This window comes from Elephas maximus, chromosome 7 (genome assembly GCF_024166365.1).
Source record: "Elephas maximus indicus isolate mEleMax1 chromosome 7, mEleMax1 primary haplotype, whole genome shotgun sequence".
Classification (NCBI taxonomy): Eukaryota; Metazoa; Chordata; class Mammalia; order Proboscidea; family Elephantidae; genus Elephas; species Elephas maximus.
Window position 1 is genome coordinate 112,801,065 of NC_064825.1, and position 26,999 is coordinate 112,828,063.

The following is a 26,999-nucleotide window of genomic DNA, read 5'->3' on the forward strand; positions in this document are numbered from 1 at the left end:
GTGGTAAGCACTTGACACATGCTGACTTTACTTACTATTACATTCTTTTATTTTTTGCAGGATTTGAAGGTTAGGAAAGTTGATACTATGAAGTCAATAAGCAGCCTGATGGAGTCCCTGGGTGATGTAAACAGTTAACACTCTTAGTTGCTACCTGAAAAATTGGAGGCTCAAGTCCACCCAGAAGTGTCTTGAAAGAAAGGCCTGGTGATCTACTTCCAAAACATTAGCCATCAAAAACCCTATGGAGCACGGTTCTACACTGACACACATGGGGTCCCTGTGAGTTGGAATTGACTCAAGGGCAGCTGTTTTTTCCAGTGCCTGATTGGAATGGAAAACTAAGTCTGCTCACTGTGAATCCATGGCCTTTCCCAGGGTACAAAATAATTGGCTGAGGTGTGTGTTCTTGTAGCAGGAGATGGGCCTGACTGCAGTGGGAAGGAGAAGAGCAAAAATAGCAGGTTGACTAGTTGTGGGGGAGAGTCATAAACGTCAGGCTCTGTTTAGATGTGCACTAGTAGTCAAAGTCGAATTGTGATAAATTAATAGATTTCAACAGAGGAGCATTTTAATCTATTCCAGTGTGTGTTGTTTTAAAACATTCCAAGTGCTAAATTGGCTCAAAGGAAATTTTACTTGGAAGAGTAAACATTTAGTGAAGATGAGCTGAGCTGCTGTGTTTGAAAGGGATAGAGCCCTGAGATGTATCCCTTGAACTCCTTGGATTCCGTCATCTGCCAAAATCAAGTCACACTCCAGAGGAGGAAACTGAGGCCCAATGTGGTAAGTATCCTAACAAGGTATCCTAAGGCAGTAGAGAGACAGTGTGGAATAAAACTCAGCTATCCTGATTTCCAAGAATGTGTTCTTTCTATTTAATTAGAGCTATTCAAGAACTTTTGAATTATTTGAGCTCCAGGTGAAAGAAATTCGGGTTGGTCCATACTGTAGATTTGAAAAGAGTCTTCTGGAAGTTGCTTGCTTTGTTGAGTAAGGGGTAAGGGTGATACTAAGAATGGGACTGTTAGTATTTAGAGGACATGTAGTTTATATCACCATTTAAAGCAACGCCCTTTGTACATTCCTGCCAAGGAAAAGACAGCCTATTCTCAAGTACCCTTAGTAAAGGGGAGTTTGCTGCCTACTGAAACAGTGCTTTTACCATATCATTTGTTCTTTGCTGCAGAAACAATTGCATCTAGATAACAGAGGCTGCTGATCACATCTTCAGTGGTAGAGTCTAGCGGTGAAGCACTTGTGCTTAGAAATAAAATACTTGGATCCATAACCCACACTCATCATAGATGAGATAATGATTTTAAGCTTCAGTTTCCTTATCCTCAAGACGGGATTCATGATAGCACCCATTTCCTGTGATATGGAAAAAAAAAGAAAAAGAGAATGCATAAAGCAGACAAAGCACATTGCTAGCATGTAATAAAAAAAAATAAATTAGTTGATTTATTGATACTTTGGTTCATCTTTAGAACCCTTTGTTCTATCTGAGAGTCCCCCTTCCCAAGGAAGAATGGAAGGAATGATATACACTATGCTTATGTGCAGAGATGGTGTCTATCACTTTGTGAACCTGGGTCTTCCTGGAACAGAGAAAGAGAATTAAGTTTTAGTTTCTGTAATCAGCACATCTGGGAAATTACTAGAAACAATTGGGCGGTCACTCACTCATTGTAATTTATAGGTTCAGTACTAGACACTTAATGTATATAAGCAGAACATGTTCTTTACTGTAGACTTGTTGAATGTTCTGGTGAGTACAGGAAGAATATATCTATTTCATTGGATTATTAGAAAAGTGAAATTATATCATGAAACAGTGGTTCACACATATTGTGCCCTCGATACTAGAATAAGAGATGCAATATAATTTGTTAATGGAAATGATTTTAGAACCAGAAAAATCTCGCTTCTGTGTTCACTACTAATATGACGACCTTGATGTCATTTTTTTTCACCCCAAGAGCTATAGCTGCTAGCCAAAAGTTCAGCAGTTCAAATCCACCAGGCTCCTTGGAAACCCTATGGGGCAGTTCTACTGTGTCCTATAGAGTTGTTAAGAGTTGGAATCAATTTGATAGCAATGAGTTTTTTTTTTTTTTTTTAAACTTCAGTATCTTAACTCTAAAATGACAAAAATATCTCATAGGATATTCTACTGCCTGAGACATAGTAAAGACTCATTGAATATTATAAATACATAATGATATTAATAATAACAATGACAACACTAGACCAATTTGAAAAGGAAGAAATGTAGATGGGAGGAGCAGAGGATAGGCCTTAATAAGTAGAGATTCCTTGGGATATGGCCTCTCTGTCTTGTAGGCTTTTCAAACAGCACATTCTAGGGGCTCAATAAATATGCAAAATAAATGAATGAAAATTCCCAAGTTCTTGGATGTCTAGTGATTAAAGGTCAGCATCCTAGCTTGGGCCCTAAGAAGAGGCTGAGAGAAGAGCTTGTATATAGGTGGTTATTCTGGGAAACAGGATGGAGGAACTGGGAAGATGGAAAGAGGGAAGGAAAGCAAGTTAACCCAAGGTTGAATTAAGCTGGTTACCACTTATCTTCTGGCTCCTATTTCCAAATGACCAAGAGTTTCCCTCTGGAATGTGAAATCCCTCATATTTCTAAGTGTGTTTGCGTGAGAATGATGTATCAAGGTCTCCAAAATATCTCAAGCAGCAAGTGCATGGACAGAATGCAACAGATGTGACTGTGAGAGGAGGTAGTGTTGGATCAATTTGAAGAATCAAACTACTGTCAGGCTATAATTGTGAACAGCTGGTTGCGAGGGCAATGGTTGGAAAGGTAAGTCAAGAGGGTGTGAGATGGGGCACAAAGAATGCCTAACACCTGGTGATTATCAATTAAAAATAATATTGCTGTCACATTGTGAGGTTTGCAAATGTGTATAAATTTTTGAATGAGAAATTGACTTGAGCTGTAAACTTGCACCTAAAGCAAAATAAAAAGAAATAATAATACTGTTTTTGCAAAGGACAAATGCTGTATGTCCTTTGACTAATATGAAACACCCAGAATAGTCAAATGAATAGAGATCAGAGTTTAACAGTAGCTACCAGGGGAAGGAGAGAGGATGAAAGGGGGAATCATTACTTAGGAAGCATTGAGTTTCTGTTAATGGAATGGAAAATTTGGCAACAAATATTGGTAATGGTTGCACAACACGGTTGATGTAATTGCTGTCAGTGAATTGTACACGTGAAAAATATTGAATTGACAAATGTTTCCTTTGTATTATTACATTTTTACAATAATTAAAAAAAATTGCTCTTGCAGATTTTCCAGCTCATAGTTGTGTACTTACATCAGCCTACAGTAAATGGAAAATCAAAATCAAAACAATGTAACTGAATTCATTCTTTTGGGTCTTACAAAGAACCCAGAGCTACGGAAAATATTCTTTGCTGTGTTTCTAATCATGTATGTGGCCACCGTACTGGGAAACTTACTCATTGCGCTAACTATGACTGCAAGTCAGAGTCTGAGGTCACCTATGTATTTTTTCCTTACTTCTTTGTCACTCATGGATGTCACCTATTCTTCTGTCATAGCTCCCAAGATGATTGTGGATTCCTCCTCTGAGAGCGCTACCATCTCCCTAGAAGGTTGCATGATCCAGCTCTTTGCAGAACATTTCTTTGGTGGGGTGTCAATCATCCTTCTCATCGTGATGGCCTATGATAGCTACGTGGCCATCTGTAAGCCCCTGCACTACAAGACTGTCATGAATTCTCAGGTGTGCTGCCTGCTGCTGGGAGGGGCCTGGGTACGTGGTCCATGCATGCAACAATACAGCTTCTCTTCACGTACCAAATACCCTTCTGTGGTCCCAATGTCATTGATCACTTTATGTGTGATTTATTTCCATTGCTGACACTGGCCTGCATGGATACCTGCATGCTGGGCCTCTTGGTCATCCTCAACAGTGGGGTGATGTGTGTGACCATCTTCCTTATCCTCGTTGCCTTGTACGTGGTCATCCTCTGCTCCCTGAAGTCTTGCAGCTCTGAAGGGTGGCGCAAAGCCCTCTCCACCTGTGGCTCCCACCTCACAGTGATTATCTTGTTCTTTGTGCCATGCATTTTCTTGTATGTAAGACCTGTGGCCACTTACCCCATAGACAAAGCAACGGCTGTGTCCTTTACCATTGTTGCACCCATGTTAAATCCCTTGATCTACACCCTGAGGAATGCAGAGGTGAAAAACGTCATGAAGAAACTCTGGAAGAGGCAACAAATCCTGGATTGTCACTAGCCTCCATGCCATGAACAAATTTTTCCCTTAGGTACAGCGAGGTCTCATCCTCCACATTCAATCAAATCTCTTGCTTGTACAATACTAAGTGGCATCTTTTAAGCATACAAATCTGCTCAAGACACTGCAGTACTCTGCCTAGCCACATTGCTGCCTACCTCTCTGGTACATTTTGTACTTCATCATTTTCACAAGGCTCTAGCCGCCTTTGTCTTTCTTTTCTTCTTCTTCTTCTTTTTTTTTTTTTTTAACTGATTTTTGGAGAATCCGAGCTTTTCTCAGTTCATGGCTTTTGTTCTCACACTTCTGTCTGATGGCATCTCCTTCTCCAGATGCTTCATCTGGCTCAATCATATATATATATATAATTTCATTTTCAGATGACCACCCACCTCCTCAAGAAGTCTTGTCTCTAGTAATTTCTTTCAGTTATTCTCTAGCTTTCCATCCCGTTTATATCCTTACGATAAATAAGCAGAAACTGTACTTACTTTATAAGTAAGTGTGTTTTTATTTTCTCTGTTTTCTCCACAAAATTATAATTGTTAGGACAGGGATGGTGTTTATTCATTCACGTTGTAAACCTAGTGGTTCATACACTTCCAGTCAGCTAACTAGTTGCCATGGAGTTGATTCTGACTCATGACAGCCCTATGTGTGTCGGAGTAGAACTGTGATCTGTAGGGTTTTCAATGGCTGATTTTCTTCAGAAGTTGATTGCCAGGTCTTTTTTTTCTGAGGCATCTCTGGGTGTACTTAAAACTTCAAACTTTTCGTTAACAGCAGAGAGCGTTAACCGTTTGTACCACTAAGGGACTCCTCTAGTCAACTAGCAGATGCTTAATAAATATTATCCAATAAATGTCAGTCTAAAAGAGACTTAGTTGTTGATTCTTAATCTTTTTAAATTCAATGGTTGGGAAAAATTGGGAAAGATAAATACATATAAATGACTAAGGAGTTAGAATTCTCCTGGTTTTTGTGCTACAAAGTGTCCTTTTTGAAGGCAAGCATAATCTCAGTTTAGTGGTGTGCTATTTAATACGGAGGCCACTCCAAAACGAAACAAAACAAAACAAAACAAAACAAAACTGATTGTTGTCAAGTTTATTCCAGCTCATAGCAACCTGACAGGAGAGAGTAGAGCTGCCCCATATGGTTAATTCTCCAGAGCCTTTTGTTATCATTTACAGAAACAGACTAAGAGTCACTCATGCAGGAGTCAAGAGATTTTGGAATCTGGTGTCTTTGTCCACTGCTATTCATAAGGTTTTCACCGGCTAATGCATTTCAGAAGTAGACTGCCAGTCCTTCTTCCTAGTCTGTCTTAGTCTGGAAGCTCAACTGAAACCCGTCCTCCATGGGTGACCCTGCTTATATCTGAACACTGGTGGCATAGCTTCCAGCATCACAGCAACACGGAAGCCCCCACAGTACGACAAACTGACAGACACATGGTAAATCTGCTGCAAAGGACCTCTTTAAAGTGTTGAAGAGAAAAGATATCACCTTGAAGAGTAAGGTGTGCCTGACCCAAGTCATGGTATTTTCAATCACATCATATGCATGTGAAAGCTGGACAATGGATAAGGAAGACCAAAGAAGAATTGACGCCTTTGAGTTGTGGTGCTGGCAAAGAATATAGAATATACCATGGACTGCCAAAAGAACGAACAAATCTGTCTTAGAAGAAGTACAGCCAGAATGCTCCTTAGAAGCAAGGATGGCAAGACTGCGTCTTACATATTTTGGAGATGTTGTCAAGAGGGATGAGTCCCAGGAGAAAGACATCATGCTTGGCAGAGTACAGGGTCAGTGGAAAAGAGGAAGACCCTCAACAAGGTGGATTGACACAGTGGCTGCAACAATGAGCTCAAGCATAACAACGATCGTGAGGATGGCTCAGGACCGGTTGGTGTTTCGTTCTGTTGTGCATAGGGTCACTATGAGTCAGAACCGATTTGACGGCACCTAACAACAACAAACAACAACGACAGTGTCCGTGTCATGAAGTTATACATTCTTTATTGGACAAGAAAGAAGTCTTGGAGGCACATCGCTTAAGTACTCACCTGCTAACAGAAAGGTTGATGGTTCAAATCCACCAGCTGCTCTGGGGAAGAAAGATGTGCAATCTGCTTCTATAAAGATTAGAGCCTAGCAAATCTTATGGGACAGTTCTACTGTAAGCTTGCTGTCAGTCAGAATGAACTTGATAGCAACAGATATGCAACAAGAGAAAAGATATTGACCTATTTTAACTATGGGAGAATGATTCCTGCTGTTACTTTCTAAATGTGGGTTTCTAAATACAAAGGGTGTTTATTTTCTCCCTGATCCTGTTGTGGAAAAGCTGTCACCACAGAGACACTGTTTCTTTTCTAAAGGCCTCCCCTGACTCGGTCTATGGGAAGTCAAAGGTCATAGCATGATTTTACATTGTTATCATTTTCTTATTAAGACAAATATATGTGATATATATGATGACAATAATTGTAATGATAAGTTATAGTATTTGAAACAAAGCACAGCATTTAAATCAATATTTTTATTTTTAAGTACAGAATTTATATGTACAATAGTTATCTAGCTATAACAACCGCCAACAATTTTCCTTAACCACCAGTTTTATTCATTATTGAGGTATAATTGCTGAGTTTGTGCTGGGTATATGGTGGTCTATATGACAATCAGCTTTGCTTTCCTCTTGGAGCTTACATTCCAATACAGGAGACAAAAATATATGTAAGATGATAATAAAGTCATATAGTGATAACAGACTCTTAGTAAATTATGATAGAGTGGTATACGTGTGACTGGATGGGCATTCTATTTAGGTAGACACAGGTCTTTTTTGAGAGGTGGCTTCTAAATTAGGGTCTGAATGATGAGACAGAAGGAGCACAAATCAATGGGAAAAGAATCCCAGGCAAAAAAAAAAAAAAAAAAAAAGCTTATGTAGAAATCCTAAGGCAGCAACTAGCCTGAAGTTAAGATCTCGGTAATTGGTACACAGAGGGTAAAGGGGAATTTGGTACAGGATGAGATATGGAAACTAGGCAGGGCCTTGATAAGCAGGGTCCTATTGTTTTTTAACCGTTAAGTCCAAAAAGAACACGGACATCACCATGACTCTATTGGAATAACAACTAAAAAAGAAATCTTTCGTGGGTTTTTTGATGACTCTAGAAACTTAGTACTGAGACCTTTGCACATAGCTCCCATTTAACTTTTGTTATACCTGTAGTAGAATACAACACTTGCTGCCTGCTTACAATATTTTACAATTAAATACCTGGATTCGTTTTATATTTATTCACCTTGCTCCATGTTGAAGAAGGAGAAAAAGTATGTGACAGCATAATAAGTCTGCCGGTGTAAGAACTTTATGATGATCATTTTCTTATTTCATTTATAGAATTTAATAATTGGAGGGACCAAAATGAGATTCCTAACCTTAAATATTTTTGATCTGTTGGGTAATTTTCCTAGTGTTAAAGGTAGGCTCAGATAGATAAACTAAATGTGTTATATACATAAGGCAGAGTATTACTCACCATAAAAAGAAGTAAAGTCCTGATACATGGATGAAGCTGGAAAACATTATGCTGATTGCAATAAGTGAGTTACAAAAGGAACAAATATTATGTGATCCCACTTATATGAAATATTTACAAAATAGGCAAGTGTATAAAGTTTATTAGTATTACCAGGAGCAGAAAGGAGGGGAAAATGAGAAGTCATTGCTTAGGGGGAACTGAGTTTCTGTTAAGGATGATGAAAATATTTAGAAATGGATAATAGTGATTGTTGTACAACACAAATATCACTGAACTGTAAGTGTAAAAATTGTTGACATGGCAAATGTTTTGTTATAAATATACTTTTCACAATTAAAAAAAAGAAAGAAAGAAAAAACTAAAGTAGGTGGAAAGCCAAATTTGGCCTTTAGGGTATAGTTTGCCAATCTCTGGTCTAAGGCAATCGTGGTGAGGCAGAGGTCTTATTGACTTAATTATCTGCTGCAGCTATAACAGAAATACCACAAGTGAACAGCTTTGACAAAGAGAATTTATTTTGTCACAGTTTAGGATGATAGAACTCTGAATTCAAGGTGCTGGCTATGGGGGAAGGCTTTCTCTTCTGGCTCTAGGGAGGTCTTTTGTCTTTCAGCTTCTATTCCTTGGACATCTCGTGTGGCATGGCTTTTATCTTCCCTCAACTCTACTTGCTTTGTTCCTCGCTCAATGTGTTCTTTTATATCTCAGAAGAAATTGATTTAAGACACACCCTGCGCTAATGCAAAGTCTGATGGCGTAGTGGTTCAGAGCTACAACTGCTGACCAAAAGGTTGACAGTTTGAATCCACTGAGCACTCCTTAAAAACTCTATGGAGCAGTTCTACTCTGTCCTGTAGGGTCGCTAGATTCAGAATCCTCTGGAGGGCAACAGGTTAATCCGGGTTAGCAAACGCTAATACAGCCTCAGTAACACAACAAAGAAAACCCATTCTCAAACTGGATTATAATCACAGGCATTGGGGTTAGGATTTATAACACTTATTTCTGGGGACACAATTCAGTCCATAACACCTGTTCTTCTCTTCCCTTTTAGTAATAAAAAGAAAGAACTCCCATTTATAGTACTAGCTAGACACATAACTAAGGGGACCTCGTGGCACCATGGTTAAATGCTTGGCTATGAAGCAAAGCTGCTCCACAGGAGAAAAATATGGCAGTTGGCTTCCATAAAGACCACAACCCTGGAAACTGAAGGGGGAGTTCTACCCTGTCCTATAGAGTTGATATGTGTCAGAATCGACTGGATGGCAACAAATTTTGTTTTGTTTTCTCCTTTTTTTTAAGACATACTACTGCCTAGTTAAAAGACTACAATTCCCAACATCTCATGTATCTAGGTGTGGCCACATGACTAAGTTCTGGCCAATGAAATGTAAATGAAAGTCATAATATAAACGGTAATTCTGTGAATGTGGAATTTTGGTGGAAATTCAAGCAGCGATGGTGGACCATGAGGATGTGTGTTAAGGTTAGCAGAAAAGCAAAACAGAAGGAGCCTGTAATCCTGATGTTGTGGAGCTGCCATACCAGCCCTATACAACTTGCCCCAGGCTTCCTTTATGTAAGAGGAAAATACATTTCTGTCTCGTTTAAGTCACTGTTAAAAAAATAAATAAATAAGTAGGCTCAGAATCTAAATCTTCTATTACATGAGTTGTTCTGACCATTCATGTAATATTACCTATCGATTAGATCTCACACATTTTTTATCTGTTCTATGCATCCTCCAAGTTGTTGTTGTTCTTAGGTGCCCTCGTGTCAGTTCCAACTCATAGCAACCCTATGCACAACAGAACGAAACACTGCCCGGTCCTGCGCCATCCTCAAAATCCTTATGCTTGAGTCCATTGTTGCAGCCACTGTCAATCCATCTGGTTGAGGGTCTTCTCTTTTTCACTGATCCTCTACTTTACTAAGCCTGGTGTCCTTCTCCAGGGACTGCTCCCTCCTAATAATATGTCCAAAGTATGTGAGACATAGTCTCACCATCCTTGCTTCTAAGACTGCTACTTCCACGGGTATTGATTGTGGATCCTAGTAAAACGAAATCCTTGACTTCAATCTTTTCTCCATTTATCATGATGTTGCTTATTGGTTCAGTTATAAAGATTTTTGTTTTCTTTACGAAGAGGCACAATTCATACTGAAAGTTGTGGTCTTTGATATTCATCACTAAGTGCTTCAAGTCTCCTTCATGCTAGCAAGCAAGGTTGTGTCATCTGCAAATTGTGGGTTGTTAATGAGTCTTCATCAATCCTGATGCCCCATTCTTCTTCGTATAGTCCAGCTTCTTGTTTCATTTGCTCAGCATTCAGATTGAATAAGAATGGTGAAAAGATACAACACTGATGCACACCTTTCCTGACTTTAAAACAAGCAATATCCCCTTGTTCTATTCAAAGGACTGCCTCTTGATCTATGTACAGGTTCCTCATCAGCACAATTAAGTGTTCTGGAATTTCCATTCCTCAAAATATTATCCATAATTTGGTATGATCGACACAGTCAAATTCCTTTGCATAGTCAATAAAACCCAGGTAAATATCTTTCTGATATTCTCTGCTTTCAGCCAAGATCCATTTGACATCAGCAATAATGTGCCTGGTTCCATGTTCTCTTCTGACTCCTGCTTGAATTTCTGGCCGTTCTGTGTCAAGGTACTCCTGCAGCCGCTTTTGAATGCTCTTCAGGAAAATTTTACTTGTGTGTGATGTTAATGATATTATTCAATAAGTTCCGCATTCCGTTGGATCAGCTTTTCTTTGGAATAGGCATAAAAGTAGATCTATTCTAGTCACTTGGCCAGGAAACTGTCTTCCAGATTTCTTGGCATAGATGAATGAGCACTTCCAGCACTGCATCCATTTGTTGAAACTTCTCAATTGGTATTCCCTCAATTCCTGGACCCTTGATTTTACCAATGCCTCCAGTGCAGCTTGGACCTCTCTCCAGTACTATCTATTCCTGATCATATGCTACCTCCTGATACAGTTGAACATAGACCAGTTCTTTTTGGTAGAGTGACTGTGCATTCTATCCATCTTCATTTGATGCTTCCTGCACTGCTTACTATTTTTCCTGTAGAATCCTTCAATATTGCAACTCAAGGCTTGAAGTTTTTCTTCAGTCCTTTCAGCTTGAGAAATGCTGAGCATATTCTTCCTTTTTGGCTTTCTATGTCCAGCTCTTTGCGCATGTCATTATAATTCTTTACTTTGTCTTCTATAATCAACCTTTGAAGTCTTCTGTTCAGCTGTTTTACTTCATCATTTCTTCCTTTCCCTCTAGCTACTCAACATTCAAGAGCAACTTTCAGACTCCCTTCTGACATCCATTTTGGTCTTTTATTTCTTTCCTGTCTTTTTAATGACTTTTTGCTTTCTTTAGGTATGATGTCCTTGATGTCATTCCACAACTAGTCTGATATTCATTCATTAGTGTTCAGTGAGGCAAATCTGTTCTTGAGATGGTCTCTAAATTCAGGTGGGATATACTCAAGGCTGTACTTTGGCTCTCGTGGACTTGTTCTAATTTTCTTCAGCTCCAACTTGAAATCGCATATCAGCAATTGATTGTTCCACGGTTGGCCCCTGGCCTTGTTTTGACTGATGGTATTGAGCTTTCCCATTATCTCTTTCCACATATGTAGTCGATTTGATTCCTGTGTATTTCACTGGTGATATCCACGGGTATAGCTACTGTTTATGTTGTTGAAAAAAAGGTATTTACAATGAATAAGTCATTTGTCTTGCAAATTCTATCACACTATCCCTGACATCATTTCTATCACCAAGGCCATATTTTCCAACTACTGATCCTTCTTCTTTGTTCCCAGCTTTCACATTCCAATCACCAGTATTTATCAATGCATATTTGATCAATTTCAGCCTACAGAAGATGGTGAAAATCTTTAACTTCTTCATCTTCGACCTTGGTGGTTTGTGGGTAAATTTGAAGAACAGTCGTATTAACTGGTCTGGTAGGTGTATGGATATTATCCTATCAATGAGAGCGTTATAGTTCAGGATAGATCTTGAAATATTCTTTTTGACAATAAGTGCAACACCATTCTTCTTCTAGTTGTCATTCCCAGCATAGTAGACCATGTGATTATCCAATTCAAAATATAGCCAATACTAGTCCATTTCAGCTCACTAATGCCTAGGATATCAACGTTTTTGTGTTTCTTTTAATTTTTGACAATTTCTAATTTTCCTAGATCCATAATTTGTACATTCCATGTTTGGATTATTAATGGATGTTTGCAGCTGTTTCTTCCCATTTTGAGTCATGCCACATCATCAAATGAAGGTCTAGAAGGCTTGACTCCATCTTTAAGGTTGACTCTGCTTTGAGGAGGCAGCTCTTCCCCAGTTGTATTTTGAGTGATTTCCAACCTGAGGGACTCATCTTCAGGCACTATATTAGACAATGTTCTGCTGCTATTCATAAGGTTTTCACTGGCTAATTCTTTTTAGAAGTAGACCACCAAGTTCTTCTTCCTAGTTCTTCTTAGCCTGGAAGCTCAGTTGGAACCTGTTCACCATGCCTGACCCTGCTGGTATTTGAATACTGGTGGCATAACCTCCAGCATCACAGCAACATGGAGGCCTCCACAATACTACAGACTGACAGGCGCATGGGGGGGGTGGGATTAGGGGAAGTTATGTTAATAAGATAGGACTCAATCCACAAGTTTAGATTGTATCTTGATTCAATCTCTTTTGAGATATAAGAGAGAGAACAGAGCAGAGAGGAAGAGGACCTCACACCACCAAGAATGAAGAATGAGGATTAGAGCACATCCTTTGGACCTGGGGTTCCTGTGCTAAGAAGCTGTTAGACCAGGAGGAGATTGATGCCAAGGGTCTTCCCCCAGAACAGGCAGAGAGAGAAAGCCTTACCCTGGAGCTGGTGCCCTGATTTCAGATTTCTTGTCTCCTAGACTCTGAGTTAAAGAATTTCTGTTTACTAAAACCATCCACTTGTGGTATTTCTGTAATAACAGCACTAGATAACTAAGACAGCAGCTAAATGCTTAACTACTGTGCCACCATGATTCCTATAAGGATTTGGGTTTCCTAATCTTAGCTTGTAAAATACATGATTATCTCTATATTAAAATTTGAAAAATTCACCTTTACCTATGATAAAAAAGTTTAATAAAGTGGAAATAGATAGTTTAATTTGAAAAAAGATATCCACCTAAAAAACTACCAGAAAAAACAAACTTAACTGGAAACACTAGATGAACATTCTAATTCACTGAGATAATTTAAGCCATCAAAAGAAAGCTTCCAGACTCGCACAACTGTATCTATCAGTCTACGGGCATCCATTCACTTATAGGCTGCCTTTTAACTGCTACTGTAAATGAAGTATCTGTGACCCTTGCCAAAGACAACCAGTCTTTCTACACTTCTATATATGACTTCATCTCTTCACCACTTACACAGGACTTTTGTCTAAGAATCTTCTTTGTCTATTATTTCATCCGTATTTCCCTCTCCACTGAATCAGTTACATCATCAAAGAAGCAATCTGTTACTGCTCTCATTGTTAAAAATATTTTTTTGACTCCTCATGGATAGATGTTGTGCCTTATTCCAGAACTCAGCTCTTGCATTTTGTAAGAACATAGGGGTTTCCATTCCAGCATACACATTGTTATATTTCTGAACAGAAAAGGAAGTGAAAACATCTTCACATAGAATCTCAGGGGTAGTTATAAAAGAAGGAGATTAAAAAAAAAAAAATTCCCAATTGATTTGGGACGTCGCAATTCTGCCAGTGCTTAAGTACTTCAAACCAAGTAAAAGTGTCTTGAATAATCATCTTGACTGAAACTTTTCAAACCCCTGAGAGGCAACTGAGAGGCAGTTCTACAGGTTCATGTCCTCTCAGGGAAACCTCTTTAAATTCCAGTTGGAAATAAAGGAGTACACCTTTGCTTCTCTGGGTTTTGTTCCATGACACCAAATTGGAAACAGCACTTGAGAAGCAGTGGGGAACATTCTCTGCCTAGTGTGCCTGTGAGACTTTCTCTCTTTCTTAGATGTAGAAATAAGACTTGGAAATGGCATTCACATTTTATCCAGCCACTGAATGGACTTTTCTCCACAAAGAATAGGAGATTGGCAACATCAGAATTTTCAAAACAACATGATATATGGTGAGATTTGTAATTCAAATTTTTGCATTTTCAGAATTATTTAATCATTAATATAAATTAGCATCAATTAATGTGTAGACAAGTTGATTTTCTTTGCATAAAGAAACCACCTGAATTAAAAGTGGACTCGTGGATTTGAGAGCTACTAAAGGATTACAAAGGTCATTCAAAAGTTCTATGCATTAAAAAAATTGGCATGCCTAGTGACCAAATAAAATACAATTTCCAATTTTAAATTAATAAAAGAACAAGGGAAAGAGCTTATCGGTAAAAGCACTTGTCAGCCCTGTTCATGATAAAGGGGGAATTAAGTGTAAGTAAAAATGTTGACAAATCTTCTCTGTGTCTGTGGTCTGGGGTCTGGATCTCCTGTTGAATGTATTTATGTGTATTGTGTTATCTGATTCTATCTATAGGCATTCTTATTAGCTCACTTTTCAGAAGTGGAAACCAAGGATTTGAAGCAACTTGTTCCATGAGGCATAACTAAATAGAAGAGCTTGGATTTGAATCCAAGCTTGTATGAGTCTGGAGTTGAAGTTCTTACTTATTTCACTTCATTGTCTCTCTTACTTTTGTCCTAGGCTAAACTGACCACTGTTGGATCCTATATCTGTTGTAGAGTGATAACTTTTACTAAAGCCTTCTGCAACAGATTTTTTTATTGTGACATCAGAAAACAAAAAAGGGAAATTAGCTGTAAACACTCAGGCTACAAACAAACCAAAATTCAAAGAAGAATAATCAATAAGTGCTTTTTATACAATTTTGACAGGTGCTGATTCATCAAGAGTCAGGGTGTTTCAACTGGCTCTTTCCAATCCTTGGAACAATTACCTATGAATAAATAACTTATAGACTATCATTGTTTAAAGGAAAGATAAAGAACTAAGATCATTTTTGGGAGGCATTTTCTTGTTTCTCTTTTCTAACAATTTGGTCTGTTGGCTCAGGGGTCCTGGCTCGATCATATAATAATTGCTTTCTGTGGCGTGGGCTACCTGTGATATAGGGTAGATCTCCAACTCGCTTCCTGGGGTAAATTGTTACTTACTTTTTTTGATAAGCACTTCCTCAGTCCATTGAACAAGTTAGAGCACTCAGTCCTACCCCTTTGATACAATTTCTTAGTGTTTAAAGCCCTATGGATCCTGAGAAACAAATTGGCCTGTTGTGGTTATAGCCTTCTGTGGTTAGGTTAACCCTTCATTTTACTGATAATCTTTATATTTTAATATATGGTTGTTGACAGACCCAATGGCCTTTTTGGGTTTGTCTTATGCTTTGTTTTCTGGGTAACTGCTTGCAGCTAGATATGGAGCTATCTGTGCTGGCACAATTTAGTATTGCCTAGGTCCCTGGGAACATAAGGAAAATGGCTGTTTAAAAGCAAACAAACAGATGCCATTAACCTGTAAAACTGTATATTCATTAGTTTTATTTGTCAATTCTAAGTGGCATTCAACGAAATCAATTTACTGATATAAGCCCCACAAGTATTTTATTCATCTCTTTAGCAAACATGTAATTACGTAAATGATTTGAGTGATAAATTTCTGTTATAGGTATAAAGGAAGACACATTCATCCTTCAAAGCTGGGTCTACCTATGGAAAATGAAGTCAGAAGTTGAAGTAATTATCTGGTTGAGTCATGAAAATGCTTTCTATGGGGAAAACAGCTGGTTTACTGAGTGAGATAACAATAACCACAATCTTCAACACTTCTTTGCCATAAGTAACACTTTCATATTTTCAGAATTAGCCCTCATTGTAGTCTTACGAGATGCTTAGCTAAGAAATGCACGAACTATTTTACAGTAATGTTATATAATTGTGAAACAAATAAACCATGAGGACTTGCACTTGATCGTATTGAGTCACATTGTTTAAGTAATTGGTTAAGAATTAATAAAGTCTTAATTAATTAAAGAATTAGTAAAGACTGGCTTATGTTGAACATGTTGTTTCTGTTCTTTACTTCTATGGTTGTTGCCCTTTGTACATGTATTTGATGTGTATGTGTGTATATATATAGTCGGGCCATTACCTTCTGGTTATAAATCATGTGGAGTTTCTTTTCCCTGAGGTGTCTAATTTAAACATGAACAAATGAATCAGAAGGTTTTGACCTTGAGAGGTGTGTGAAGACTGCAGAAAGGCCATCCTTACTCTGAAGTTCTCCCCAGAAAAGAAACATTCTCACCCCTTTCTTTATGGATCCAGTGGAATGGACTTTGGCTGTGGCACCAGAAAATCCCAGATCTACCTTTTGTTAATTTCTTGAACACTCAAACTATAACTTAGCTAATAGTAAAATAGGGACAATAAGACCTCACATAGACAGTATCCTAGACACTAGGCACTGAGCAATTTGCTTTTTTCCTTGCATTATTTCACTCAGTCATCAGCAGAACACTTTGAAGTGAGTTTTATTATTTTTGTCAGCTTCTGTTTACATTTTAAAATGATGACTAAAACAAAACAAAGACAACCCAAAACTTAATGGATACTTATTTTTGTTAAACATACAGTTAGGGAATTTTCCATTGGCCTTTATTTTTGATAAGAAATGAATTAATTCATCTTAAAGGCCCAGTACGGCTCAGATTTTTAAAGAAATATTTGGGGGAGTAGGCATGATTTCCAATTGCCTGTTAAAATGCATGTTAGCTGTTCTTTGATTTGTAGGTAAGGCAGTCTCCTGAGAGAGATGCATTTCCCATGCAAGTCAGCCTGGTTCCCATGCCATGTCCATGGGAGGTATAACTAATATATTATACTCCTCCTTTCCTCAGATCTTGGATGTGCTTCAGAATCCTCCTCAATATTTCACTCTAGGTAGCCACAGCTAACAAGTCGAAGCTGGCACCCACTTTAAAAACTATTTGTCATCCCTACCACACGTGAATGTTTTCATTCCCACATACTGAAAGTCTGACTGCTTTAAAGAGTTTAACCTTAGTTCTGACTGATGGCTCAAGAAATTTCTAATTTTGTATTTTTAACAACAACAGAAGCACTTAAAATAATTTTGATTATGGATGCACCAATACTTTGATGACTACGCTAATATCATAAACTCGTTTGAGACAAATATGTTTCTCATCATTTCAGATTCTACATGGTCACTGTGTTAGCTTTTCCTCTGAAATATGCAAAACCAAAGCTTTGTAACTGAGTTCGTCCTCTTGGGTCTTTCATGGAACCCAAGTGTTCAAAAAATGGAATTTGTTGTATTTTTGTTCTGCTACATTGCAACTCTTGGGGCCAATTTGCTAGTTGTGGTGACCATTGTCAGCAGCCCGACACTCCTGGGATCCCCCATGTACTTCTTCCTGGCCTTCCTGTCCTTCCTGGATGCCTGCTGTTCCTCTGCATTTGCACCAAAGATGATCGTGGACTCCCTCTATGAGAAGAAAACCATCTCCTTCAAGGGCTGTATGACCCAGCTCTTTGCTGAGCACTTCTTTGCTGGAGTGGAGGTGACTGTTCTGACCGCCATGGCCTATGACCGCTATGTGGCCATTTGCAAGCCATTGCACTACCTGTCTATCATGAACTGGAAGCTCTGTGGCATTCTGATGCGGGTATCCTGGACAGGGGGCTTCTTGCATTCTGTGATACAAATTTCTCTTTACTTTCCAGCTGCCCTTCTGTGGCCCCAATGTTATCAATCACTTCCTATGTGATTTGAACCCATTATTGAAGCTTGCCTGCACTGACACTCACATCCTTAGCCTTTTGGTTGTTGGCAGTAGTGGGTTTATCTGCATCATAATCTTCTCCTTGTTGCTCATCTCCTATTGTGTCATCTTGCTCTTGCTAAGAACTCATAGCTCTGAAGGATGGCTGAAAGCTCTCTCCACCTGTGGATCTCACATTGCTGTCTTGGTTTTATTCTTTGTCCCATGCATAATTGTGTATGCCCAACCTCCATCTGCTTTCTCCTTCGACAAGATGGTGGCCATAGTTTATACCTTCATAACTCCCTTGCTCAATCCTTTGATTTATACTTTCAGGAATAAGGAAGTGGAAAATGCCATGAGGAAATTGTGGACCAGATGGGTGGTGGTTTCTGATGAAAAATAAGACATTAAACTTAAAAAAATTTAATTTCAAGAGGAAAGAAATCAAAATGGGCTTGACCAAACTCTTTATAGGGGCTGGAACCTGTATGGCTGAATGTAATGTAATGCAACAGAAAAATACTAATGGGTAGGTCAGGAAATGCTATTTCCACCCTCAGGTCACTCTTATCTTGGAGTTGGCAGCTCAGTATCATCTTAGGGAATCTGAGGAGAGTTGAATTTTATGTTTGTTTAGAATATAATAATGAACAGAATTCACTAAAAGACAGGAATCAGATTATTCAGCTTCTTGCCATTTAAACCATACTTTGAAAAAGTTTTATGGAAAGAAGGAAAAAAATATCTTAGATATCAGGAATAGGAACTTTCCGAAGCTATTTTAACTGAAAAAAAGTTTACTTTTAGAGTATTGATCTTAGTTGAGCAGCCCTGGTGGCACTGTAAGTAAGCCCTCGGCTGCTGATGTAAGGAGTGTTTGTTCAAAACCATCTCCTGCTCTACAGCAGAAAGATGTGGCAGTCTACCTTCCTTATAAAGATCACAAATCTAGAAACTTTTGCAGTCAGAATTCAAGGGATGGCAATGTTTGTTTCTTTGTTTTTTTAAGGCACATTTCTTCCTAGCTAAAAGACATTTCCCAGTATCCAAAGTAGTTAGGTGTGGCCACGTGACGAATTATGGCCAATAAAATATAAATGAAGGTGGTATATTAAATGATAATTCTGTGATTGTGGAATCGTTGTGGGAATTCACGCAGCCATTTTGGACCATGAGGATGTGTATTAAGATTAGTGGAAAAGCAAGACTGAAGGATTCCATATCCCTAACATAGAGTTGTAATACCAGCCCCATACTACTTGGCTCAAACTTCATTTATGTAAGAGAGAACTAAATTTCCAACTTGTTTAAGTCACTGCTAAAAAATAAAGTAATATCAGAATCTATATCATCTATTACATTTCTGAACTGTTCTGTTCATTAATGCTGATATTCCCTGTTGATTAGTTCTCACAAATTTCATATCATTCTGTGGGATCCCCAAATTGGTTTACATTAAATAGACTTTACTCATTAAGCATGTTATTTAACAGCTCAATGTCTGACTTTTTTTTTTTTTTTTTTTTTGGCATCCTGACATCTGAAACAAATCTTGGTCTTACTCTTTTGTTATCAGGACTTCTTTTTACTAATACCAGCTGATAAATTATATGATCACCTCTGTATTAGAATTGGAAAAATTCACAACTCTTCATGATACTAAGGTTTAGCAAAGAAAAGAATAGAAGGATACTTTAATTTGAAGAAATGTATCTGCCTAAAAAACTACCACAAGTGTCAAACTTAATGGGAAACATTGATGTACTTCCTTCATATTTAATTGAGATAATTTAAACCATCAAAAGAGAACTTCCAGACTCCTACAACTATATCTATCATTCTACCAGCCTCCATTCACTTATATGCTGCCTTCTTACCTGCTATTTTAAACAGTGTCTGTGACCCTTACCAAAGGCAACCATTCTCTTTATTTTTGCACGGGATGTCATCTTCTCACTGCTTAGACAAGGGCACTTACTTGTCTGAGAATCTCTTCTGTCTTTTATTTCATCTATGTTTCCCTCTCTCTTGGAATAGTTACATTAGCAAAGAAGCAATTCATTACCTCTCTCATCCTTAAAGAAACCTTTTTTTTACTCCACTTCCTTTTTATGTAACACCTCATTTCATTCTCCCTCTTTTGCAGCAGAACTCAAGGGATCACTATGATGCCTGTCTCCCATTTCTCTTCCATTCTCTTTTAACTCCTGTCAGTCACACTTTAATACCTAATACTATCTGCAAATCCTATTCTCAAGGACAACTCAGACCTCTGCAACATAAAATTTAACAGCAATCGCCAGTTTCTCATCTTATTAAATCTATTAGCACCATTTAACCCAGTTGATGTAGTCCTCTGCCTTCACATACTCTTTACATGACCAAGGTTCCCAAATTAATATCTAAGTCCCAGAATCTTACTTGAGCTTGAAATCTGGACATCCACCTGCTTTCATGGTATCTCTATCTAAATGACAAATAGATATCTCCAACTGAATAAACACAAAGCTGTATTCCTGGTTCTGCTCCCATCCCCAGATTGATTCCACCCATGTCATCCTTTATCTTGAGTGTTGGCACATTTGATCTATTTGTATTTTCTCATTCCCCACATCCACTCTATTCAGAAATCCTGTTGGCTTTAACTTTAACATGTATCTCAAATTCAAGAGCTTCTTATCATTTTCGGAGCTGTCACCTAATTCCAAGCCGTCATTGTAATCACTTGGATTGTTGCAATTACCTCCTACATAGTCTCTCTGCTTTTATCTTTGAACCCTCTACCCCAATACTCTACCCTCAGCACAGAGAAATGATTTAAAACCATAAATAAGGTCATATCATGACTGCAATTGCACTCTATGTCATTCAGGGTAAGTTAAAACATTACAGTTGCTGAAGATCAGGCAGCAGTAATCTTGCTGCTCTCCTACCTCTCTGAACTCCTCTCTCATAGACAATGCCTGACTGATCTTCCAGTCCATGTGGCCCCTTTCTGTTCCTCTTAGTGACGAGTTATGTTCTTTCCATAGGGACTGTGCATTCATAACCTATTCCCTCTGTCTGGAAAAATTATCTTTCCCCTGACTCTATAAATTGCATCAATTGTCACTTTATGTTCATAGATTTAGAGAACTGATATTTTAGACGGCAGTATGGTATCAAAATGACAGCAAAGTGTTACCCTTAGACCTGGGCCAGCAGAACACTATCTTTGCTTCCACACTTTGGAGTGTCTTCTGAAAATTTTCTAAGCTCTCCAATGCCCAGTATTGGGAAGCTGGAGGTGCTTTCCAGATGAGGCTCCCCAACCTGGACTTGATTGCATGGGCCCCTTCCTATTTCTCCTTTTCAAGTTGCTGTTCCGTACTCTAGCCCAACCTTGGGGTCAACCAGCAGCCTCCATAAGCCCTTATTCAGCCCCAATGATGTTATGCCAAGTCCTGTGGCTGGGACCCTAGCTCCAGTTGGGTCATCTGGCAAGCAAATGGCTTTTGCAGGCTGAGTATTTATTTTTTTTACAGGATTGCACCACATTGGGTTATCAGAGTGGTGCTGACATGCTAAGTTTGGGTGACATGGCACATGTTCAGGGCTCTGGGATAAAAATGGTCCCCTGCTACTCCTTGGCCTTGTGCTGTGTGTGTGGGCCCTTATCAGCTCTCACCTATCCATGCTCTGACTGAGGGTGTTGAGAGTGGGGGAAGACATTCTTTACCTTGAGTGCCCCTCTTGCTGCTACCTAGCGAGATCACCCAGACCTTCCATAGGCTCCATGCCGTGACTCAGGCAGTTCCCTGGGGATTTCTGTCTGTATCACTGCATTTGTGGTCCATATTGGCCAGTTCTTCTGGTTGAGGCAGACATCTAAAATTTTAATAAAAAGAAAACAGCACACATTCTTTAATCCCGTAGGCAACTGATGTGAAGGTGCTTCTAGGCCTTGACTTTTCTGATGAATCACTTCAATTTTCCATCTTTTGTGGGGTACGAATAGCCATACAAATAGGTAAAGTGTTTAAAGATTACATGGAGCAAAAAGCTGTTTTGACCCCTTTCTGAAGTGGCCTTATGGGTCAAATCCAGGCTTCCCCTCAAACTTCTATGGATCTATCATTCATTCTTTTCCAATTAAAGGAAAAGAGAAAAAAAAATCTTAGAAAACAAAAACAAAAACATTTGCTATCAAGTCTAATCTGCCTCACGGGGAACCCGTATGTGTCAGAGAAGAACTGTACATCATAGGGTTTTCAAGAACTGATTTTGTGGAAGTAGATGGCCAGGCTTTTCTTCTGAGGTGCCTAGATGTGGATTGAACTTCAAAGTTTTGGGTTAGTAGCTAAGTGTGTTAACCGTTTGTTCCACTTGGAGTCAGAAACCAGGCTCTTAGTTTTAAAGTCATGGAAAATAGGGATCAGTTATTGAGAAAAAGAGATTATATTTGTATTAATCTATATCCCTGGTGGCATGGTGGTTAAGTGCTATGGCTGCTAAACAAAGGGTTGGCAGTTCGAATCTGCCAGGCACTCCATAGAAACTCTATGGGGCAGTTCTACCCTGTCGTCTAGGGTCGCTATGAGTCAGAATTGACTCGATGGCACTGGGTTTGGTTTGGTTGGTTTTTATACATTTTTGCATATTTATACATGAAATGTATTATTCTTTAATAAGCACTCATTGGTCCCCAAACCTTAGAACTTGATATGCTATCCTCATGGATTGATGCTGTGCCTTATCCCAGAACTCAGCTCTTGCGTTTAATAAGAACATAGGCATTTCCATCCCAGCATACACAGTGTTCTCTTCCTGAACATAAAGGGAAATGTAAGCACCTTCAAATAGAAACTCAAGAACGGCTAAAAAAAAAAAAAGCTGGGAGACAAAAAATAACCTAATTACTCAGGTACATAAAAGTTTTGCAAACAGTTAAGCAAGTCAGACCACATAAAACCATGTCTTGGAGACTCATACTGTTGGGAAGTTTTCAAACCCCAGGGGGCAACTGAGAGACAGTACTATAGGTTCATGTCCTCTCTGGGAAACTTCTTTAAATTCTACCTGGAACTAAAGTAGGAAACTTTTGAATCTTTATTTTTTGTTCCCTGAGACCACATTGAAGGCAGCACTTGAGAAGCTGTGGGGAATATTCTCCACCTTGTGTGCCTGTGAAGCTCTTTCTCTCTCTTTCAGGTATAGAAAAAAGGCTTGGGAACAACCTGCACCTTCTTTCCAGCCACTGAATGGACTTTTCTCGATGAGGAATATGAGATTGCCATCACCAGAGTTTTCAAGGAACTGATACATGGTGAGATTTATAATTCACAATTTTGCATTTTCTGAGGGAGTTTCAATGTGTAATGTAGTGCTTAAAAGTATGAGTGTAGCTTTCAGGCTACCAGGTATAATACATGGGTTTATCAATGACGTGCACACTTGGGCTAGTTACATCATCTCTCTGGTTCTCAGGCACCTCATCTATAAAGGGGATAATGGTATTAGCAAAGTTTGTGGAAACATAAGAAGTAATGCATAATTAATGCTGCACAAATAACAGCTAATGTAATAGAAACCTTTTTCTGGGTTGAGAGTACCAATTACTTAAAATCTAATGAAACTAGATCTGTCTTCAGCTGGTCACCTTCAAGTTAAATCCAAATAACTTAGAAGTGCAAGAAGTTCATATTTTTTCCTAGCTCTTGATATGGCATTTTATTTATGCTTTCTGAATATATTCTCATTTATCATTTCTTTCCTAATACTCTTCCCATCCTGGAGTTTTAGGCTGAAAAGTGGGATTTTTCTGAGATTTTAAAGTATACTGCTATAGGAGCCTGGTATCTTGAGTGCTGCTTTTTCATTTACGCAGCTCCTATATATAATATGTCCTTTAATGTTTCCAGAAATATTTCAGGGCAGGGCATTGAGAGTAAGGAAATATGATTTATTCAAATCACAGAGCAGAGCCTTGACTTTGAAATTTTTCCTAAGTGTATTTCATGTCATAGGTAGCACTAGGTTTCTGTCTCAGAATTGTTCAAGAATATCTAAATGACTGAAGCTCTGAACTGCTGTGGTGCTAGTTGGGCTGCCCTGTGTCTCTCTCCTAAAACAAACTAAACTACTAAGAGAGAACAAATAAGGCTCAGGCATCCATCAGGAAGTATACAGGCGGAGAGAGGGGTTAGTATTTTTTTTTAAGTCCAGGAATAGAGTATAAGATGAGATAGTTAGAGAAATCAGTGCAGCAACACTGAAAGAGAGAAAAACATCTGCAAAGTGAAGAGAAGAGATTTCCCAGGTTATCAGGGAAGGGAATATGCTTAGGTAGACAGACAACGTATAAATATTGCTGAAATACATGATAATAATAATCTGGGTCAAAAACACAGTGGACTAAGAAACAACAGGGAGGATGATTAAGAATGGAATTTAAATCTATTCTTTTAATTTATAGTAACCATGTTTATTTACCTATGCATATACATATGCAGGTAGGACATATATACATATATAAGTACATTTAAAGGATTCTAAAATATACGTTTATATCTCTATTACATGAAAGACAATAACAAAAACACTGCTTATACTGACAACCTTAGTACTAAATCTGCACATAGCTTTGAATGTTATATATTCTTCAAAGTTGAAACAGAAGTTTCTATTGTTTTTCAATGATTAGTATTAGAATTCATTTTGCTGTTTCACATTCAAACTAATAGGATGGAAATAGTGGTCGTGGGGGTAATTTGGGGCTGCAAGGAAAACGTCCAATATCACAGTCCCAAGAGATGCCCCAGAGCACACAGTTCACAGCTGGCCTTTGCGGGGGCCTAAGCAATCTCTCATGCTGTGTATGGCTATCAAGAAAGAAGAGACCATGGAATCTTCTCGGAGAAGTGTGGGCAGAATAAACTGCTTCCTTAGATGGAGACGTGAATTTCAAATTGATATCAGAGTGAGTGTAGGAGCTGGGTAAGGCTTACCTCATGGTATGGCTATTTATGGAAAATTTATAACAATTGTAACATTTTAACGTAATAGTCTAACCCCTATTGTGTTAGCATGATAATTCTACTTATACAAACAAATTATATTGGATTACGAAGTAATCCCCAAATCCCACCTCTTTTTTCTGAACTGTTTAGTTGATGGAAAATATGGCATTGTGGGTTTAACCTTGATTATAAATATCTGAAATATCCTTATGATTATATAAACATACATAATGAAAAGGAAAAAATCTCTACCATTTTCATGTGTTCCCATCTAGATTTTAAAATTATATTAATATGTCTATACAAATAGGCATGTACGTTAAAATTTTCTTCTGCTTTTCTCATTTAACATACTGTAAAAATACTTCACCTTCCATGTCTCTATTATTCATTAGCATTTTATTCACAGTATCATGCCCTATTAATTTGAAGTAGCCTGATTTACATAAACATCTTACTGTTATTGAACATTTTGGGCATTTCTTTAAGATTTTATTTTTATAAATGACACTGCATCACCTTTTGTTATAAAACTTCCTCCACCTCATCTCACTTTTAGAATAATTGTTTAGAGTTCAGGTAACTAGTATACATGATACAAAGGTGTTTATAAGTCAGAAATATTTACTAAGTTTTTTTCCAAAAGTTTTACATGAATGGGAACAGTTCCGTTGCAAATTTAGCAAGGAGTATAATTTTTTGAAAAAAGTGATTTTAACAATGCATAATTTATTCTTAAGGCAGATTCAATTTTCTAGCTCACTCTGTGTGTGTAGTCACTGCTTAAAAATAATTCTGCCATCACTCTTTCACGTGTTTAAAGCTTCATACTTTGCCAGTCACTTTCCTATTAACCGTCTTACTGGACTCTCTTAAGTGAAGCAGCTTGAACAAGTGCTACTCTCCCTACTTTATAGGTGAGAACACAGAGGCCGAGTGTTTCATTCAAGGGCACATGGCTATTCCATGATGAAGCTGGGATGGCTACATTTTTGATAGCAGAAACAAAGTCATTACTTTTTTCTTTTTTAAAAAAGGTTTTAATTCTGAGTAATTTTAAATTTAGGGAGAAGTTGCTCAGGTTCTGTAGCGAGTTGTTGTGTACTCCTCACCTAGCTCCACCTAATGTTAACATCTCATGTAACCCTGAGTTCATTTGGAAAATCTAGGAAACAGACATTGGGATATTACTGTTAATTTAATTCCAGACTTTATTCATAATTCACTACTTCTTTCACTACTGTCCTTTTTTCCTGTTCTAGGACCAAATACAGGACAATTAATTTTTAAATGACTTAAAATCATGGACTTTGTGATCACAAGCCATGAGGACATTGTATTCTCCATTATAAACATTTTAACACTAATTTTGGAAATTCTTTTGATCTAAAAGCAGTTGTATATATAAATCAATAAAAGCAGAGGGGGCTGATTTCTTTATATCTAAAGCACATTTTAGTTCTAAAACTGTATTACTCTTAAAACTCCCCATATAGGGGAAATGAAAAGATTAAGATTTACTTAATTATTAATATAGATTCAATTTAAAGTTCTTTGTCTAAAGAAACTACCTGAATAGAAGTGGATTCATGTGAGTTTGAGAGCTACTAAAGGACTACAAAGTTTATTTAAAAATTCTATGCATTAAAAATTAGCATATCTACACTGTGACCAAATGAAATAATTTACATTGTTAAATAAAAGGTTGAGTCAAAGAGCTTATCATTAAAAGCTCTTACTAGCCCTGTTCATGATAATATGGGAATTATAAATAAAATCTTGGTAATTCTTCTCTCTGTCCGTGGTCTGGGGGCTTGATCTCCTATTGAACATTTTTATGTGTATTGTGTTATCTGATTCTATCAGTAGACGTTCTTATACTCACCAGAAGCGTGTAAACCAAGGGTTTTAAGTAACTTGTTCCATGAGACATAACTAAATAGAAGAGCTTGGATTTGAACCCAAGCCTGTATGAGTCTAGAGTTGATGTTCTTACTCGTATCACTTCATTGCCCCTCTTGCTTTGGTCCTTGGCTAAACTGACCACTGTTGGCTCATATATTGATATTCTTTCATTTTTAATAAATGGTTGTTGACAGATCCAAGGACCTTTCCGGGTTTGTTTAATATTCTTGTTTTCTGGGTGACAGCTTGTAGCTGCATATGGAGTTAATAGTGCTGCCACAATTTTGAGTTGCCTAGGCTTCCGGGAACATAAGGAAAAGGCTATTTCAAAGCAAGCAAACAGAAGACATTAA

At 38.0% G+C, this 26,999-nt stretch overlaps 2 pseudogenes; both read left to right on the top strand.

Moving 5' to 3' along the window:
- Positions 1-3,368: 3,368 nt before the first annotated feature.
- Positions 3,369-4,303, top strand: LOC126080400 (olfactory receptor 4C6-like; annotated as a pseudogene).
- Positions 4,304-17,209: 12,906 nt separating this feature from the next.
- LOC126080719 (olfactory receptor 4C15-like) lies at positions 17,210-18,146 on the top strand (annotated as a pseudogene).
- Positions 18,147-26,999: the final 8,853 nt, after the last annotated feature.